Source organism: Harpegnathos saltator, unplaced genomic scaffold (assembly GCF_003227715.2).
Source record: "Harpegnathos saltator strain DR-91 unplaced genomic scaffold, Hsal_v8.6 scaffold284, whole genome shotgun sequence".
Classification (NCBI taxonomy): domain Eukaryota; kingdom Metazoa; phylum Arthropoda; class Insecta; order Hymenoptera; family Formicidae; genus Harpegnathos; species Harpegnathos saltator.
The window spans coordinates 30001-37360 of record NW_020230077.1 but is presented as its reverse complement, the minus strand read 5'-3'; positions in this window follow the sequence as shown (position 1 = coordinate 37360).

The following is a 7360-nucleotide window of genomic DNA, read 5'->3' as shown; positions in this document are numbered from 1 at the left end:
GACATCGTTATACGGAGGTGGTTAGGTACACACGGTCATTAATGACTCGCGCTACACTCGGTGGGGAGGGGGAGGCGCATGCAGGAGGGGACCTCCAGCGCGCGTCGGAAAGCACCGAGAGCGCGAGGTCAGCTGTCGAGGCCTCGGCGCGGCTTTTTACGACCGCGGTTAAGAGCCAGCACCGGACCCGCCGGCGCTTCGCTACCTTTTGACCCCGCTCGGTGCCAGATGCGAGGAAATGGTATTTCGACCTCCTCGCGCGAGAGACTCGCGCGGAATCGTCGCGCGGGATAACGAAGAGGATTAGAAAGCCGGGCCGGGCCGGGCCCGGTTCGAGCGCGGTGTGCCGCGCGAACTTGCGATTGAAAAGGCGCGACGACTGCCGCGATGCGGGAGATTTCGAGAGATTTCGATGCTCTCCGGGCAAGGAAACTTCGAACACTCGAAGACGCAATCCGCGAGCCGCCGCTCGTGTCGTTCTCGAGGGAGGCTCGCCTCCCGGAGGGAGGAACGGAGGACGCGAGAGTTGTTACTGCGAATTGGCGACGTCGGCCGGGCCTCGCGCTCGAGCCGACGCGACGACGCGTGCTTAATACTCGGGCCACGACTTCCTCGCGCGGTGTATCACTCACCGTGGCGTCCTGTCTCATTTGTTTTTACAGTTAGCCGTTACGCTGTGTGTGTGTTGACTGTGGGCCGGCGCGGCGCGGCGCGCGCAATCCGCGAAGCCGCAACGAGTAGCGGGCTTCATATCGATGCTTTATATCCTCAATCTCGTGGATATTATTGTGCGAAGGGACGCGTCGCGATGCGACGCGAGGCGCTCGCTAATCCTGCCGTTATTGAAATTACTTTCATAAATTAATGCGATCCTGCGGCCGCGCGTACGCGGAGAATCACGCGCGAGCGCGCTGTTGCGAGGTCGGCTCCCGGGACCTCTCGCGCGCCGCCGCTTTTTCTGATGCGAGAAACCAGCCCCGACCCGACGCTGCACCTCGCGCGCTACCTCCTGACCTCTCCTCCTCCTGCCCCCGCCGAGCGCGAGGAGGAAAGTCGATTTTCCTCTCTCGCCTCCCCGCGCTCGCTCGCTCGCTCGCTCGCTCGCTCGCGTTCGCTTCGGACGTTTCGTATGTTTCGCGGCTACACAGGCGGTTATTAAGTTTAGATTCTCCCGTATGCGCGCACGTGCGTACGTGCCGCAACTGCGGGATGACGACTTTTTCCGACATCGAGGAAGCGATCTCTCTCTCTCTCTCTCTCTCTGCCTTTCCTTCTTGTTCTTTTTCTTTCCTATTGCGTGTTATCGTCGAATGAATTTCGCCCTCCGCGGTAATTCAAACGAACCGGCATCGCGTCGTCGAGAGCGACGTAAGGTATTAATATAATAGTCGGCGAGCGGAGGGAGCGAACTTTTTCTCACCCTTCGCAACATATAACGGGGAACAATAATCTATTTATACGAAGCCGAGTCGCCTCTCGTAAAAATATAATCAGGCGAGAAGCGACAGACGCGCGGGAGGAGGCGCGGTAACGTATACCGCCGACTCTTCTCGATCGCGCTCGACGTTCAAGATAAATATTTGCGTATACAACGTATGCGCACTCACACACGCACGCACACGTACACACACACACACACACACACACACACACACACACGACAGGCATACAAAGTGCATGCACGCGGGTACAAAGTTCAACGTTTTAAACACCTGTTGAAACGATATCCCATTTGACTCCCGATGTAACGGGAAACTCGCGCTTATCTCGCCGCGGGTATCTATCGCTCGGCGAGTCGGAATTTTCCACACAGAGGATCCGCCGCACAGAGACGCTCAGAAGTCTCATTAGAGTGGCACAAAGAGGTGTAACGTAGCCAGCCCTGTGTCGGGGGCCCGCGACTACCGCGCGGCGTGCATCGCCGCGGGACTCGCGCCCGGCTGGGAAAAGGGGGCGAGAAGGAGGAGAGAAGAAGCGACCCGCGACGATGCATCATCGCGTTTTCTGGGTCCCTCGTTAATTAATCGACGACACGCGCCGGGGTTTCTCTCCGAGCGCGCGTCGTCGTGCGCGCGCGGACGCGCCAGCTCGAATCAGGAAGACTGCCGCGCGGTACGGCCGTACGGTACGGCACGGTACGTTCACCAATGACCGAGTGGCACGGATCCTCTCTCGCATCCTTTCCTCTCCTCTTTCTCTCCTTCTCTCTCTCTCTCTCTCTCTCTCTCATCTCCGCGTTGTGCACGCGAGAGACGTGTGTATCGCGGCCTGTGCGCGTGTGCATGTGCCCAGTTCTCTTCTGGTCGTGGCTGAATGCAACTCGAGGGAGAGAGAGAAAGAGAGAGAGAGAGAGAGAGAGAGGTTTCGCAGGTACACCATCAGGAATCCATCGCGGCGTTCGGGATCGCAGTCTCCATGAGCGAACCTCTCTCTCTCTCCTTTCCTCTCGTCGGCAATACATTTATTAATAGTCGTCGCTTTGACGATGACGGCGTATCGAGCGACGACGACGACGACGACGACGACGGCGGCGGCGGCGGCGGCGGCGGCGGCGAAAGCGCTCGGCCTCTTCGTCACGTCGATGAATCGAACGGGTAGCCGCGATGACGTGAGATATCCGAGAGAGAGAGATACGCAGGTAACCCTTTTCTATATTTTCCTCGCCATCTTTCCTCGTTCTTGCGTTCTTCGGGTCTCTTCCTGTTATTCCGAACTCAGCGTGTTCGATCGATCGGGCATTTTCGTATCAGTAGAATTCATATTGGTAGATATAAAAGTCGACGAGAAATCTTTGATCTCGTCCGTTTACTTGGGGGGCGAAGATATCCTCCGCGGGCCATGGCGGATCCTTCCAGCCGCGTTCCTTTCCGGCCGGCTGGAAGAGCGGCGTTTTCGTCGGCAAGGCGAATCCGCCGCGCCGCGCCGCGACCGCAGTCGCGGAAATCAAACGGAATTCCACTCGCATTGCGTTACGCCGCATTCCCTTCGATCGGAGCCTCCTTGTACTTTCTAATTATGCTCTCGCTTCTTGCTCGCGCGAAGGAGCCTCGCTAACGAACACAGTCGGCGATATTACGGGCCCGTGACTTTTTTTTCGCAACGCCCGACTATTTTCTCCCGAGTCCCGCTTCTTTTCTAACGCCGCCGCTTTTGCGGCTCGTCCACTCTGCGATATCGAACACGGTGGTATATTCAACGATCGCTCATCGCGAAATCGTCGCGAAATATTCCGGATCTGTGAAAAAAAAAAAACAAATCGTGCACAATGAAGGAAAAATTGCGACTGAACCAACGCGCCGGACAGTGAACGAACTTCCGCTTCCCCGAGCCGGGTTTGCCTCGTGAGAACCGCAATTCCGTGTCCTCTAACCGAGCCCTGCCTGACGAATATCAAACTCTGAGAGCTGGAAGAATGAAGGAAAGAATCCTCCCGGGTCAAAGTTCGACAATGCTGGCAATGAGATAAGCGGCGCCTCACACCTAACGCTGCAGCGTCAGAATTTACGCTTATTGGAGCCGATGTTTACGAGTCCTCGGCTCTCTCTCTCTCTCTCTCTCTCTCTTCCCGTCGACGCTGCGCGGGGTGGTCGTCGCGTCGCGGAACCGCTCGTGGAATCGCGCTTCCACGACGCTGATTACACGGACAAACGCGCCGCCTTACGTAACGATGTGAGATCGGGCCGAGATGGTCCCGATAATGACAGTCCCGGAGACGATGACGCCGACGACGACGGTAATGACGATAATGACGATGACGAAGGTGAGGTTACATAGTCGCCGTATAAGAAGAACGATTAAAAGCGTACAACAAAACGTTACGCCTCCTCGCCTCTCAATTTGCCGCAATTCAATGATCACGCGACACAATTGTTACCTTGTGCGTTTTACTCGGCCATTATCTCTTCGATTCGATGTCCGCGATTATTTACATCGAGTGAGTCATTCGCGTCGCTGTCGAAGACTTTATACGATCGATCGCCTCTGATTGTTACGATCGTCGAGGACAGAGGGAATTGTAAAGATAAAAATAACAAGGGATTTTATATATCGGCAAATCCTGAGAAGCGAGCACTATTCGACGACATTTTCGATCAGAACTTTGGAAACTCGAGCGAATATCAAAGCAAGACCGAGAAATCCGCGTCAATTCCGCTCGAGCGCAAACGGCGGATCGGACGTAGCGGAGCGGCGGTCCGCGCGGACGCCGATGGTGGGCGCGCGACAAGGGAACTCGCCGTAACTCTTCCCCACCTTCGACAGCGCCGTTATTATCCGCGAGACTTTGCCTCTCGATGGCACCGATCGATTCCTCAGCGTCGCCGTCGCCGTCGCCGTCGCCGTCGCCGCCGCCGCCGCCGTCGCCGTCGCCGCCGTCGTCGTCGTCGTTCTCTCCCAGCGAGTTCACGTCGTGACGGTGACTCGACGTTACTCTGTGCCGGCGCTGTGTGCACTCTGTTTGTTTAATCCCGCCGAGCCCTTGTGGAGTTTAACGGTACGAGACGGCACGTAGCGCATCCTCCTGTAAAAAGGACCTGAATTCGCGCGCTTGTGCTCGCGCGGATGTCTTGCGTGGAGCCTCGAGATCTCGAGCCGGTCCGCTCGACGGCCGATGAAAGGATAAAGAACACGACGGCGGCTTCGTCGATTGCGTGATTACCCGCAACGCGAGTTCATCGAATTCAATCAGCTCTCCCCGGAGAAAATCAGCCCATTTTACTCGCTGATCGACGAGCGCGAGTTTCGGCGCGCTACGCACGCAGGAGCACGCTTTCGGCTTCAAGTATTCGCGGCTCTGTGCGGTCGTCGTAAGTCCCGCTTGCGAAACGCGCGACGCCCGCGGTATCACCGGTGCGAGTCCCAGGGAGATTCGATCAGCCGCGAGATCATTCAGGGACAATCGATTTTTATCTTCGATCTCGCTGTACCGCTCGCTCACGTTTTTCCTCTCACAGTGGAAATCGTAACGTGGACACGTAAAGGCGCGTCCTTCGTCCGTAAACGCGCCGCAGAAGCGGCGATATTGCGGGTGACGTCGCGCCGCCTCTCTGTCTCCTTCTCTCCTCTCTCTCCTCTCTCTCTCTCTCTCTCTCTCTCTCTCTCTCTCATTCCTCCTCTCGTTCTTCTCCTCTCCTCCCTCTCGGCGCTCGCATTAAAGTCCCGCGCTCTTATTTATCCTATTCTCATTGTGTTCGCTGCAATTTTCCTTCCACCCGCGCGGCGATTTTTCTCCTTTACCTCTCCCGCTCTCCTTCGTCCTTTCTCCCGTCGCGCAAAGCGCGACGGCCTCCGATCCGGCTAATTTCTTTCGAAAATGCCGGCCGTATATATATACTCGCCCCGTCGCGTCGTCGCGCTTCCACCTGGGCCCTCTCTCGCCGCAATTTCCGTCCGCCTCTCCGCATTGCGGCCGCCGGTTTTATCGCGCGACTCTGTGCTCGATCGCGACATTTCGAAAATCTCAATTCCACCTGCACAATCGCGCTCTGCGCGGGACAGCGTCATCTTTTTTCTTTCAATCTTCCCAACAATCTTCTCTTTTCATCCCCGCTTTGAGGAACAACCTTACGTGTTTCGCTCAAGTCGTTTACTGCGATTAATTGGTCGCTTTTTTCTGCCGTTCTGCTCTTCACGCTTATAATCGAGCACTCCGCGGTCCTCTCGTCGCTGAAAAGGATTTTCGTTGGACTCGATGAGTGAGACGAACATCTATCTCACCGTCCACCTCGTTATGGCCGCCCCGTGTCTCCTCGCGACGCGAATGAAAAGATGACACGAAGGAGCGTAAACACAATTATCCGCTTTGTCACTTCGCTCGTCGAACGGCGAATATTAATCGGCCGCGTAGAAAGTCGAGTGGCCGGCGCGCAGGATGGAAAAGTGGCAATAACGATCATCGCCGGGCTCCTCGATCTCCGCGTTCCCACTCGGCTCGATTCACAACGGCGCCCGAGTGGGCAGCATGGGAAAACGAACGCGGACGCTTTATGTAACTCCTCATTGAAGGAGTCAGCGCGGTCTCTCCGGCCGTCTCTCTCTCTCTCTCTCTCCCTCTCTCTCTCTCTCTCTCTCTCTCTCTCTCTCTCTCTCTCCCTCCCTCTTCCTCTCCCTCGCGCCAGGATCCGCGTCTATTAATCAATGCTCGCGAGAGGAGCGCGACACTTCTGCGTTTGAATTCCGCGTCGGCCCGCCCACCGATCGCGAAACGAACGCGAAGAGTTGAAGGAAAGGGAGTTGAGGAGAATATGGCGTATAACGGCCCTCTTCGAGTACGGATTTAATGACGGACGATCTCGACTTGATTTTCGGAAGAGCGATCTTTTTCCTCCAGGGACCAATTTCAAAGTCGATTCTTCCTTCTCCCGGACTTTCGCAAAGCGATCCTCTCTCGAGTGTTGAGACACCCCGACGTGAATTCTTCGAATTAAACGAAATAACGTTGATGAATATGAATATGAGTATATTCCAACGAAATCGAGACTCGACTGTCCGTTGAAGAGTGGTTGGTTCGTAGAAAAATCGAGCAGACAAAGGTGAAAGAATCGACGTAAAAGAATCGATTTTCCAAAGATCGAATCGGGATCGCCCATCCCCGAGAACGAAAATACATACGATTAACATACGACGTCGTGTTTCTCTCGCAGGCTCGCCCGGTGAAATCGCGGCCGGTAGCGGCGAGGGGAGCGTCGCGGGCAAAGTAATCCGCGGAAGTGACTCGGTACGCTCGAAACAGAAGAAGTCATTCGGCTTCAACTTCGTGACCCCCGTTCGCCGAGGAAGTGGGGAGGGGAGGGGGGGCAGGCAGATTTCCCATTAGGCTAATGATTAGGTCGCGACTGCACGATCCTCGCGAGATATCGCCGCTGCTCGCGGGGTGAGAGACGGGCTTCGCGAGTCCTCCTTATTATCCGTCTCCGCTGTCCGAGATTCACCTGTCCTCGGGAACATCTGTTCGGCCCCTTCGGGCCGCGACGTCGGGCTGTTTCTAACGTCGCTCTGCATGCGAGATCCCGATCTAAGGGGCCGAGGGGTAGGAAGAAAGGGGCGCGCAGCCGCGCGAGAACGAAAGTGAGGGATCGACGCGACTCCCGGAGGCTCCGCCGGGATATAATAATCGACGGTGCGTGTGTAATAGCAAGGGCACCTTCCCCCTCCCCTCCCCTCCCCCGCGGCCGAGGACGGGGGCAGACGAGCCGAGGATTGAAAGGCCGTCGCGAAAAGGGAACGTCGCGCTCCGGGGCTGGATCTGATCGGGCCCGATCGAGACGAAATCGAAATCCGATCTGCGCGGATCCGCGCAGTCTACGAGAGGAAAGCACCGGGGAGAATTCGTCCCGCGATTTCGTTGAATCGCTAGGTTTAA